General features: G+C 42.5%; 1 protein-coding gene across 1 annotated transcript in view; it reads right to left on the bottom strand.

Annotated features, from left to right (window-relative positions):
- The window catches only part of COL6A6 (collagen type VI alpha 6 chain), a 122889-nt gene extending 110359 nt beyond the window's left edge, over nt 1-12530 (bottom strand). Inside the window, 1 exon segment of the mRNA XM_033131771.1 lies at nt 12341-12530. The gene's annotated coding sequence lies outside the window, so the exon portion shown is untranslated.
- Nucleotides 12531-13855: the final 1325 nt, after the last annotated feature.

Below are 13855 nucleotides of genomic sequence, written 5' to 3'. Positions count from 1 at the left end.
GAAACAAGAAAAATCCCAAATAAATAACCTCACACTACACCTTAAAGAACTAGAAAAAGAACAAATGAAACCCAAGTTCAGCAGAAGAAAGGAAATATTAAAATCAGAGCAGAACTAAATGAAATAGAGAACAAAAAGACAATAGAAAAAAATTAATGTGACAAAGAGCTGGTTCTTTGAAAAGATTAATAAAATTGACAAACCCTTGGCTAGACTCTCTAAGAGAAAAAGAGGGGAAGTTATCAGACGCCACACAAACACAAAGGATCATCCAAGAATACTATGAAGAATTATATGCCACCAAATTCAATAACCTAGAAGAAATGGACAAGTTCTTACAAAATTATAGCCTTCCTAGGCTGAATCATGAAAAACTGGAAAATCTAAAATCCTGATCACCAGTAAGGAAATTGAATCAGTCATCCAAAACCTTTCCAAAAGCAAAAGTCTGGGATCAGTTGGTTTCACTAGTGAATTCTTCCAAACCTTCAAAGAGGATTTAATATCTGTCCTATTCAAACTCCTCCAAAAAAATTGAAGAAGAGACAATACCACCTAACTCATTTTATGAGGCGAACATTACCCTGATACCAAAAGCTGGTAAGGATAACATAACAAAAGAAAACTACAGACCAATGTCTCTGATGAATACAGATACAGAAATCCTAAATGAAATTCTAGCAAATCAAATGCAACAATACATTAAAAAGATTATTCATCACAACCAAATGGGGTTCACCCCAGGGGCACAAGGATGGTTCAACATCCGCAAATCCATCAATGTGATACATCACATAAACAAAATAAAGGACAAAAATCATATAATTATATCAATTGATGCAGAAAAAGCGTTTGACAAGACACAACATCCATTTATGATTAAAACACTTAATAAAATAGGCATAGAAGGAAAATACCTTAACATAATAAATGCCATATATGACAAACCCTTGGCTAATATCATAATTAACAGTGAAAAACTGAAGCCCTTTGCTCTACGTTCAGAAACACGACAGGGCTGTCCCCTATCACCTCTGCTTTTCAACACAGTGTTGGAAGTGCTCACCAGAGCGATCAGGCAGGAGAAAGAAATAAAAGGCATCTAAATTGGGAATAAAGAAGTTAAATTGTCACTCTTTGTGGATGACATGATGCTATATATAGAAAACCCTAAAGACTCCACCAAAAAGCTATTACAAACAATAAACGAATACAGTAAAGTTGCCGGCTACAAAATCAACAAACAAAAGTCCATTGCATTCTTATATACTAACAATGAAATCTCAGGGAAAAAAAATAAAGAAAACAATTCCTTTTGCAACTGCAACAAAATTCCTTAACAAAACAAAAATGGTTAAGGAATAAACTTAACCAAGGATGTGAAAGACCTATTTGCTGAAAACTGTAAGACATTTTTAAAAGAAATTGAAGAAGACACAAAGAAATGGAAAGACTTTCCGTGCTCATGGATTGGAAGAATAAACATAGTTAAAATGGCCATATTACCCAAAGCAATATACAGATTTAATGCAATCCCCATCAAAATTCCAATGGCATTTTTTAGAAAACAGGACAAAAAATCATAAGAATTGTATGGAACCACAAACGATCCCGAATAGCCAAAGCAATCCTAAGAAAAAAGAACAATGCTGGAGGTATCACACTCCTGACTTTAGCTTGTACCACAGGGCAACAATAATCAAAACAGCATGGTATTGGCAAAAAAACAGACACATAGACCAATGGAATAGAATTGAGAACCCAGAAATAAACCCACATAAACATGGATGGAGAAAAGATAGCCTCTTCAATAAATGGTGATGCCAGAATTGGATAGCCACGTGCAAAAGAATGAAACTGGACTGCTATGTGTCACCATGTGCCAAAACTAATTCAAAATGGACCAAAGACTTAAGCATAAGACCTGAAACTATAAAATGCATAGAAGAAAACATAGGTACTAAACTTATGGACCTTGGGTTCAAAGAGCATTTTATGAATTTGACTCCAAAGTCAAGGGAGGTATAAGCTAAAATAAATGAATGGGACTATGACTATATCAAACTTAAAAGCTTCTGCACAGCAAAAGAAACTATCGACAAAATAAAGAGGCAACCAATAGAATGGGAGAAGATTTTTGCAAACAGTACCTCCGATAAGGGGCTAATATCCAAAATATACAAGGAATTCATACAACAACAAAAAACAAACATCCCAATTGAAAAATGGGTAGAGACATTTCTCCAAAGAGGACATAAAATGCTCAACAACACTAATCAGTGAAATGCAAATAAAAACCACAATGAGATATCACCTCACCCCAGTCAGAATGGCTATCATCAACAAGACAAATAGTAACAAGTGTTGGAGAGGCTGTGGAGAAAAAGGAGCCCTCATACACTGTTGGTGGGGATGCAGATTGGTGCAGCTGCTATAGAAGGCAGTGTGGAGGTTCCTCAAAAAATTACAAATAGAATTACCATGTGACCCAGCAATCTCTCTTCTGGGTATGTACTCAAAAAATCTGAAAACATTTATCCATAAAGACAAATGTGCTCCAGTATTCATTGCAGCTTTATTTACAGTGGCCAAGACATGGAAACAACCAAAATGTCCTTTGATAGATGAATGGATAAAGAAGTTGTGGTATATATACACAATGGAATACTATTCGGTGGTAAGAAAAGATGAAATAGGACCATTTGTGACAAGGATGGATCTTGAGATTATAATGTTAAGCGAAATAAGTCAGACAGAAAAAGGAGAGAACCATATGATTTCACTGCTATGTCATATATAAATAGAAAACAACAAAAGAACAAGACAAACAACTGAAAGAACAAAAACTCATAGACATAGACAATGGTTTTGGGGTTACCAGAGTGTAAGTGGGGAGGGAGGAGTGGGACTCTAGAAGAGGGTAAAGGAGGTCTAATACATGGTAATGGAAAGAGAACTGACGCTGGGTGGTGAACACACAATGTGAGATATAGATAATGTACTATAGAATTGTACACCTGAAATCTATGTAACTTTATTAACAATTATTGCCCCAATAAACTTTAATTTAAAGAAAAAAAGAAAAGTTACTAAAATGAGTTTGTATCCTGACTTGACCAAGAGTTAACTGTGTGACTTTGGATCACTTCTGTGAGTATTTTGTGCCTCATCTATAGAAAAATGCAAAATAAAACAACAGCCAAAAAAAAAAAAAAAAAAAAAAAAAGAACCAGTGCTCTACATCACGGTTCTGTGTTCTGCTTCACGTGACAATAAGCAGGACTGGGCCAAAGTGCATGCATTCCACAAACATTCCTGAGCTCCCCCCGCCCCCCACATACCAGGTATAGCAGTTCTATTCACCAAATCTGATGTGTGTAGTGTGTTCCACAGCCCCAAATAATTCTCTAACACCAGCTGGGTATACTACAATCCAACTCAATTCTGACACTACCTACCTGGAGGTAGCATCAAATCCCACAGATTCAGGGCTTAGTCCCACGAGACCCCTCCTTTCTCCATTTCAAATGCCAATTACAAGTCCTGGTTATCACCTGTGATGTCGACCTACGGGCTGTCAGGTTCCCACCCCCCTCCTCAGGTTCAATTAATTTGCCAGATTGGCTCCCAAAACTCAGAGAAACATTTTACTTACGAAATTACTGGCTTATTATCAAAGGATAGGACTCAGGAATGGCCAGATGGAAGAGGTGCACTGGGCAAAGTACAGGGAACGGATGCGGAGCTCCCATCCCCTCTCCAAGCGTGCCACACTCCCAGCGTCTCCAGGCGTTCGCCATTCCAGAAGCTCCCCAAACCCAGTCCTTTGGTGGTTTTATGGAGGCTTCATTTCATAGGCACGACTGACTAAATCATTGGCCATTGACGATTGAGTCAACCTGCAGCCTTTTCTCTCCCGGGAAATCAGAGAGTGGGACTTGAAGTTCCAACCGTCTGTGGTTGGTTCTCCTGGCAACCAGCCTCCATCATGAGGTGTTTTCCAAAAGTCCCTGCATTGACATAAACCCAGTTGTGGTAGAAAGGGGCTTGTTACGAATAACAAAACATCATTTCAACTTTATGGCTCTGAAGCTATTTCAGGAACTGAGGACAAGACACAAAATATCACTGCTCTGATTGCTTAGGAAATTTCAGGGGTTTTGGGAGCTGTGAGCCAGGAACCCTGGACAAAGATATATTTATATTTATATATTTATAATATATTTAAGATATAGATGTATAGAGGTATATACAGAGGGTGCCAAAAAAATGTACACACATCTTAAGGAAAAAACTATATTAAAATTATACTGATAGTAACCACTTTGAGCACCTCTTGTAATTGCAGAAGTCAAATGTGACTTGTACTCATCTTCTGTTATCAGTATATATTGATATTTATTTTAATACATTTTAATACAGTTTTTTCCTTTCTTAAAATGTGTATACATGTTTTGGCACCCTCTGTATATAAAATAAATCATAATATCACACTAAGAGATAGAGATAAAATGATGACCAGGTGGCCATTGGCCCTGCCCTCAGGACTTCTCCAAGGCCTGGAGGATTAGTTTTGTGAGTGTCATGCGGGGTCTCTGGTCCCGCTCCCCGGCCAAGAACGCAGGATATGGCCAGACCAAAGAGGACCACCCATGGAGCCATGGATAGGGGGTTCATACCACTACAGTTTCGCTGGAGGCTGGGTTGGAGACACAGGAAGCAGGAGCCACACGATCCACGCAATCCGCCGTCTGCTTCTCTGCCAACCAACCAGCCCCAAACTGTAGCCACGGCACTTATATCAGCAGCTAATGGCTAACCGGTAACAGCTGCTGCCCAACTACTCACAGCTGATGGCCATCTACTACCCGAGCCAGCACCTTCCCAGGTGAGGCCGAGAGCCTGGAGTCTGCTTTCTGGGATTCTGTCCCAAAAATGAGGAACCTCACTAAGGATGGGAGGTGTTCTCAGCAGGAGCCCCAGGGTCAGGGAAGAAATCCCAGAAGAAGCTGATGTCTACACTGAGACCTGAAGGAAAAGCAGGAATTAGACAGGGGATTCTAAAGAGGAGGCATAGCGTGTCCAAGGCAGGGAAACTAGAGAGGCCCAGAGGGAAAGGAAGGGTTTGCACACTTGGGGAACCAAAGGTAGTTCAGAAAGCTCAGTCACCATATTTTGCTTATATCTTCTTGGTACATCATCATACAATTTGTACTATACATTTTGTGTCTAGTTTTCCTCATCTGTAAAATAGGAATGAAAATATCATATTTCCTGGGTTTAAATTTTAAATTTTAACATTCACCATTTTAACATTCGTGAAATCAGGGTAAGTGTTACTACGGATTTGTACATTTCCTGTTGCTTTTTTGTTTTTCCTGCTTTCTTGAAAGCTGTTGGGCCCCTGATGGTGTCTCAGAATTAAAGAAAAGTGGAATCATTTTTGCTTCACTGATCTCTTGGGGCTAAGAGAATATGGGACTATCAAATGAGAATAAGGCCCACAGTGGCTCTCGGATTCCACGTTGGCATCACCGGGGAGCTTTTCAACACTGCCAATGTCTGGCCCCCATCCCCAGAGGCCTGATTTTATTGATCTGGAGTGGGAATCTGGTGGGTTTTTTTTTTGAAACCCATGTGATTCTAATGTACAGCCAAGGCTAAGAAATGATACCACCTGATTCTACAGCAAGGGTCAGCAAACTACCACCTGTGCCAAATTGGACCCTGTTTTGCTAAACACAGTTTTATTGGAACGCAGCCACATGCACACATTTGTATGCCGTCTCTGGCTGCTTTTCCATCACGGTGGCACACTGGAATAGTTGCAGCAGAGACATTGTGACCCAAAAGTCTAAAATATTTGTTATCTGGCTCTTTACAGAGAAACTGTCAACACTTGCCCTAACCCGTTGCTACTCAAAGTGTGGGTCTCACCTCAGCACCTCTGAGAGTCTGTTGGAAACACAATCTTCAGCCCTGTGAATAGTCTGCAGTGGCACTACATCTAGGGTTTGGTTTGTGCACACATCAAAGTTTGAGAAACCCTGCCCTATGCCCATCTGACCGCTGCCACCCTCTCCAGACCCTTTGCCACCCCTCCAGCCTTGCTTAGGTCTTCATTGCAATGCAATGACGCTCCCCTCCTGTACTCATAAATTAGATTTCCTTTGTGATTTTTCTCTCATGGCACCTTACTATTGTTCTTTATAGCTCTTCTCAGATCTGTGATTAAACCTTCATTTGAGTATTTATTTCATTTACTCCCCACTAGACTGAAGGTCTCAGGAGGGTGGAAACTGGGTCTCCGGGCATGAGAAAGGTATAAAGCGAAATAGGTGCTGCTTCCAAGAGGGAGTAATGAAATGAGGAAAGGTTACCTTGGAAGTAACTTGATAGGAAAGAACAGAACCAATTACTCTGCAGACCAGGGAGGGTGCAGCCTAGAAGGTCCTGGATGAAGCAGCTTGTTTGGGTTTAATTTTCTCTTTTTGCGTTCCAGGGTTAAATAGGATTCAATCACACAGAAACATTGAAGTGCTTTAGTAACCTTCTGCAGAGCAAGGATCCAATTTTACCAGCTGTTCATTAAGTGAAATATCCATATATATACATATAAATTGGGGATTTAATTAGAAAGGCAGAGGTCCAAGGATGTGCTCATTGCTTGAGAAAGTTACATTTCACTCTCTTTTCCCTTCCAAGAGAACCAAGGAAACTCCTAATTGCATTCTACTCTTTTTTCCCCTCTTAATCACAGCTTGCTTCAACTGTTTTTTTTTTCCCCCCTCAAAATGCCCTTCGGGAATGAACATTTTTGAATAGCTAAGTTCTTGTGTGAAGATTAAGCGCACCAGCTGCTCTTGTCTAAAGCTGTCCTGTCTCTCAAACCAGAACACAAGTCAGATGGCTTAGGCCGACCTCTTTCCTTGTGGTCCTAGGTACAACATTCACCAACAGTGAGATAAGGTCACCGATTTTACTGGAGAAGAAAACAAACTCAAAGAAGGAAAGAAGAGATGTCACACTCAAGGTGCCCCAGTAGAGCCTTAAAGGTGATTAGAATAATGCTGGCTGCCATTTGTGTGTGCCTGGCTCAAAAAAAATATTTGAAAAACGTTTTGGTAACCCCCATTCCCAAATAAAAGAGCATCGTGTTTGGAGGGGGCTGCACTGTCAGAGGGAAAGCAGCCTGAATGAGGAATGTGTAGACACAGGTTCTAGTTCAAGGCGAGAGGCTATAAGCCAATCCTTAAATTCTCAGAGACTCATGTTCCTCCTCTGTAAAATAAGGTGGTTTTAGTATACTGACTTATCCTTTCATTTCTTTATGCCAGGCACTGTCTTAGGCAGCAGGCAGGCAATGAAAAGTAAAGCCAATGTATCTGACCGTCCATTGAGGGAGAAAGGTATTTTTGAAAGAATTACATCAATAAATGTAACGTTACAAAGGTGTTATATGCTGTAAAGAAGAGGGTTCTCTAAGACCCCATAGCCAATCCATCAGTAAGTCTGGTCAACAGTGCCTTCAAAATGTATTCCAAATTTAATCACTTCTCACCACCTCCCACCCGTGTCCATGCCAGCATTGCTTCTTGCCTGGATTACTGTACTAACAGATCTCCGTGTTTTGACTCCTACCCTTCTTACTATATCCTTCAAGCAGCAGTAAGAGTAATTTTTAAGACCATACATTAGATCAATATCCCCATGTTCAAAATCTCTAATGACTTTCCATCAAGCTTAGATTAAATTCCAATACCCTATGTATAGCCCATAAGGTTCTATACGATATAGGCCACGCCTCATGATCTCTGAACTCATTTTCTTCACTCTCCTTCTCATTCCCTCCAGTCCAGCCAGACTGGCCTCCTTGTTTTTCTCAAACATACCAAAGTTGTTCCTGCCTGGAAATGTCCTTTTCCCCAGGTAGCCTCATTTCGCACCCATGTTCACTCAGGTCCCTGCTCAAATGTGACTTCCTCAGAGAGGCTTTTCTGATCATCCAATCCAAAACAACCTCCCACTTCCTTAGAGTCCGTCACTAAACCCTCAAATAACTGTTTCTGCCCCCCCCCCCCCCGCATTTAACACTACCTAGAAGTTATTTGTTGACTTCTCTGTTGTTTATACCCTCCCTGGAGGTGGGACTTTGTCCATCTTGTTTTCCAGGACCTAAAATAAGGCTTATACATAAAAAAGGTGCTTAATAAGTGTTTGTTGAATTACCATATACTGTGGTGAAATATAATAAGGAGAATTGATTAACTCAGAGAGATCAAGAAAGGCTTTCTCAGGGGACTGTTGTTAAAGCTAGTGTCTTGGGGAATGGTGAGAGTCAACCAGGTTAAGAGGAGTCAACCAGGAGGGAGGAGAACTTGTGTAAAGATCCTGTGGCAGGAAGGAGAACAGAATGGTCAAGGAATCAAAGGAAGTCCTGTGTTAATAGCACACAGAGTAAATGGGAGCATGGCACTCAGTGAGGCTGGGAAGGAGGTGGCCAAGCTATGCATGGCTTTGCAGGATCCACTAATAATTTCTGACTTTATCCCAAGATCAGTGGGAAGTTATTAAAGGATTTCAATTGTGAGGAAGGGTGGGGGAGGACCAATCACTGTTTTCACAAAAAATACTTGAAATGATTTGAAAGACCCATTTTTTTGCTCTGAAATTCTAGGATTCTGTGAAAAGTCAAATAGCAAAATGAGAATGGACTTTTCAAAATATTACCCTATGTCAATTTCAGTGACAGAAATTTAAGCTGCTGGGTTTTGTAGCTACTCAAACTTCACCCCCTTGGTACTTTATGTTCATGTTGAGTTCAGGACTCTCCCTTTCTTCCCTCCCCTAAGAAAGATATATGGCGTCAAAATTTCCTCTTACCAAGAAAAATATGACTTCTGAACTATTATTCCAAACATACAGGGGTCTAAGTAAAACATCAGCATTGGAAGCCTCTAGACTTTTGAAGCACACATTTTCCCAGCTTACCCAGCAGAATAGGCAGGTAGCAAGGTCAAGGTCTGGGTTTTATCACGTCCTGAATTTAAATCTCTCCACTGGACAGCAATTGATACACCTTAAAACTTCAGATCCTCGTCTGTGGGAGGGCAATAATGCTAGCACTTTCCTTACTAGGTTGTTATGAAGATTAAGTGTGATAATGTACATAAAGTACTTAATAAATGCTGAGCTAATTGATGTAACTCCCTGGATTATTCAAAAATCCACCATGTGAAGAAACCTGGAGTCAACCATCTCCTTCTACGTGGGATGGTCACCTCTTGCTTTCTGGATGAATCTAGTAGCATGGCTATATGTCTCCTTTCTCAGTGGGGAGTTTAGCAGACATGCAATGTATGAAATCACGTCTCTTTCAGTGTCTAGTGCACGACCCAACACAGCACCATCCACCATCAATTTATCTACTTTTCTTAGTATAGTGACTATGTGTGTCCAAATTTGTTGGGCTATATAGAAGCAAAGGGAGTTCACAAACTTTGTGTGTTGAAGTGGGGCGGGGCACCCCTGGCCCAGTGAGTGTGACTACCGGATCGCCATAGATTTAGGTAAGTGCTCTAAAGCAGTAACTTACCAAATAATACCTAAAAATCCTTAAAGTGCCAGACAGAAATCTGAGGTTGATACCTACCCCAATTATGCACTTAACTCACTGCCGATTACTAAAATCTAACAAGTTCTGTGCTTTAATCATTGACCCATGCAAGCCTGGTAGTTTGCTTCGTTCTTGCCTCCACCCAGTTAAATCACCAGCAAATGTGCATCAGGGTTGGTGAGCATATTCCTGACAGGTCCCTGGAGGTCCCATTATTAGGTGCTAATGGTGCTGTTTTAGGATGACAGCAGTAATCGTGCAGTAATCATGACAGCAGGGAAATCAAGGAGGAATGGCAGTTGGGAATAATTGATTAAGGCAAAACTCTTGGAAAAAGCTCCTCAGTTTAGAAACTGGAATCGTGGCACTAATCCAAGGAATGCAGATGTTGAAGCTTGAGAAGAAGGATTGTTTGGAAGAAACTGTGCGAGGGAATTAGATGCCATTATATGTCATTATGTCGCTTACATTTCCAAAAACACACTCTATGCGTGGTTTGAAAGGACATCAGAAAAGCAGGATGTTTTTAGCTAAATGATACTTTCCTTCCTCTGGGTTCCACCCAAAGCCCTTACATCAAAGTGAACATTTAACTTATACCTGCCGGAATACGTGGCCTTTACTGTCTCAAAACATCACAGGATCAAGTCCAGCATAGTACTTACCTTGCTATATCCAAAGGAATGATCACTCACTGAGCACCAACTATGTGCCAGGGACCAAAAATCCATAATTTCATCAAGTCCTTTCAATCACCCTGTGCTTGGATGTGGTTTCTACTTTAAATGAGAAAACTAAAGTTCAGAGAGCTTATGTGACTTGTCCATGGTCATCAGCTAGTAAGTAAGGAACCTGATTTCAGCTCATTTACTCATACAATAGATATTTATTGAACATCTAGTAAGTGGCTAGCACAGCAGGTAGCCTGGTGAACATGAAAGACAAAGTAATCACAGTTCAGTGGGAGAGCAATATGACTAGGGAAGCCCAGGGGACCCAGGGGACCCAGGGCAGGATACCTCCCCTAGTGAGAGAGTCCAGTAATGCTTTCCTAAAGAATGCACATACTAGCTAAGCCCTAATGGGACAGACAGAGTTAGCCAGATTTAGAGTCTAGAGAATACTGTTCTAAGTAGAGGAAATTCCAAATGCAAATGGCAGGAGTTGGGAGAAAACAAGGTCTCCTTAAAAAACTGGAGGGTTAGGAGTGGAGGATTGGAAGAAATAGGAAGGCAGGAGAGGCAGATAAAAGATGGACGGTGGGAAGACTTTCAACCGCAGTAAGGATTCTGGATATTACCCAAAGGCATTGGAGCATTTCAAGCAGAGGAAAATACAGGTTTTGGGAAGCTCACTAAGGCTGAAATGTGGAGAATGCTATAGGAGGAGCAAGACCAGAGGCAGTGAAGGAGATTAGGAGATAGTGTTGTTGGGGTGAAAGAAAGGATGGTGCTTGGGAACGAAGAGAAGAGATGACAGGGAGAAGAGAGAGGTTTGCAGAGATTGTAAGGAAATACAATGATAAGACTTGGTGATTGATTAGCTGGGATTTTGGAATAAAATGAGGGAGGAGGGAGGAAACTGACAACTTCTTTTATAACAGAACAAAAACCAAAAAACTTCCAAGGCCATGTATTTTAAAACACTTTATTTAGACTCTTCAGGATTTTTCTGTAGGTGGTCCCATCTAGGGGACACTAAACAATAAGTTTAACGTTGTAACTTCAAAATGGCATACTTGAAAATTTTACATCAAAAATACTACTCATTAAATAGATTCTGTCTTTTAAAAAGCAATGTGACTGCTGTTTCTGTAACTATAGAAATTCTTGACAAAAGACTTCAAATATCCTTTCTATCTCAAGTCTTTTGATATTCACTGACACCTCACACATTCCTAATGAATATCACCACCTATGTCCTCTGTCTAAATTCACCCTCCCGCCCTCACCCCCCACCCTGGCAAAGATCCTCTTTAACTACCTCCACAGAGTGGACTTCTAGAAACAGAAATGAAAAATCTTTATCACAAAAGAATGCAGAATAAAAGAAATCACTTCCTAGTTCCAATATTTTCCCCCTCTTCCAGCCTGCCTCCTCCCCTCAACAAAATTATTTGCACAGTTGATACTGAGCCAGGTAAGTGGGGTTCCACTTATTGCAGAATGTTACTGGGCATTCGTAAAAGGGCCCGTTTTTTGTGGTCTTCTCCCCTCCCTCCAGACAATAAAACCCCAACCATCTTTAATGAATGTGGGTGGAGTGCAAGAGCAAAAGTACAGGCTGTGTCTGTACAGGCTTGGGAGTGACTTTTCCTGACCCAGGCTGGTTCACTTCATTCATCCATTCCCTGTGTAGTGCTGGCTGCCTGCCACACATCAGTCCCCGTGCTGGACGTGGGGACATACTGTTGGGTGAGGCACCTCTCAGCTTTCCAGGCACTCGGATGGGTGGTGGGGGACAGGGAGCCCAGAGCAGAGAGTGACAGCAGAGTGTGCTGCAGGTTCTCCCACAGAGTGATGCAAAAGATTAAAACAAAGATGAGGTGAGGGCAGCTAACAGCCTGTAGGAGCTGAAAAGCAGGAGATGATTCTCCCTTCCTTCCATCACCACAGCCCTCATGCAGCCCCTCCATCTAGCCCAACCCTCCCAGGCAACTACTGACCACTTGCGAACGTATGTCTGGCTCTTGCGGTCCCAGCGGGCTTCAGCTCCAGGACTTACCTCGGGGAAACTTCCACGCGGCCCCCGGCCCTGTGCTTTCCAAGCCGTGGGCGGGTTTTCTCCCCGATGTGCAATGAGCGGACAGAGCGCACCGCCAGGAGCGCACAGCCGAGTGCCCCCGCCTGCAGGGAGCCGGTGGGGACTTCGGGAACCGCAGAAGGGACGGGAGGCAGTGCCGGCAGCCTCTCGCCTCTTGATGTCCCGTGGGCTGGCAGCAGCTCCCACGCCCCTCCTTGACTCTATATAAACGCTTCTCCCCGCCCCTGCCCGACCCTTCCCCGCCCCGGCAGCCCAGGGCCCAGCGCACGTCCCCGGAAGGGGGTGAAGCCTTAGGGAGGTGATGGAAGTGGGAGTTGGGGAAATATGGGGATTGTAACTGCCCTTCCAGTTTCTCCCCTATGTGGAACCTCTACCCTCTGCTCCAGACCTTGGGAAGATATTGACCGCGGGGGGGGGGGGGGGGGGGGGCGGGGGGAACTGGGGCGTTTGTGGTGAGCACCTTTGCGCGCAGCAGACGCGCAGGGCGCGCGAAGTGAGGCGCACATCAGCTTGGAATTGCTGTCGCTTAGCGGCTTTGTCTGTGTTTCGGGGTATTCTTGCAGAAGGCAGGGGCTAGCAAGGGAGCTCTCGAGTCTCGGGGTGGTGGGAACTCCTACCTCTTACCGGTGAAAAGAGACAAGCCCCTGTGTGCCTCATGATTGAAGCTAAGCGCCATACGGGGCCAGGCTGCCTAGGAGAATATCCTTGACTCCTTGGTCCACTGAATTTTTCTGACTGTCCGGTTCGTTAATCTACCTACTTATTCATTTCACAAACATTTGAGCACGTAGTATGTGTTACTATTAAGTGAGATCCGGAACCAAGTCGGGCTCTCAGCCTGGAGTCTGACTGAGGAGAACAGAGATTGAAACAGGAAAACAGGATGGTAATTGCTGGATGGGGCAAGTGCTTATGGGAACATAAAGAAGGGATTCTAACTCAACCTTGGAAGACCAAAAGAAGCTTCCCCAAGGAAATTAACTCCAAACTGAAATCTAGAGTGAGCTAGGCATAAAAGCACGGAGAAGAGTGTCCCAGACAAATGGAACAGAAGCTGCAAAGAAGCTGTGGGAAGACACAGGGAGCACTGGCCCTCTTGAGTGGAACCAAGAGTGTGTGTTTTTAAAAATCCTAGATGTTTTTTTTTAAAAAGATGAAAAGTCTTAGGAAAGACAAACCTGTAAGTGGTAAAACGTACCTGAATGCAGACAGTCTAGCTCTGGAGTGTGATGTGTAGGGCAGAGTGTCAACTTGGCAAACGACAAGTTCAAAAGAGACGAATGGGGGATTCCTCTGGAATCTGGACCATAACTTCAGGTCTTAGCTAGACCATCACAAACTACATCTTTGGCCAGGTCATCAACCTCAGTTTCTTTCCCAGTGTAATGTATATAAATAATAAAAACACTTTCTCATGTCTTTCGTTGAGTGTTTTGAATCATGAGACTTAACGTTGTGGTTCACAGACTTGGCAGA

This window comes from Rhinolophus ferrumequinum, chromosome 17 (genome assembly GCF_004115265.2).
Source record: "Rhinolophus ferrumequinum isolate MPI-CBG mRhiFer1 chromosome 17, mRhiFer1_v1.p, whole genome shotgun sequence".
Classification (NCBI taxonomy): Eukaryota; Metazoa; Chordata; class Mammalia; order Chiroptera; family Rhinolophidae; genus Rhinolophus; species Rhinolophus ferrumequinum.
Note: the sequence above shows the minus strand (reverse complement) of the source record. Positions and strands in the feature narration are given on the sequence as shown.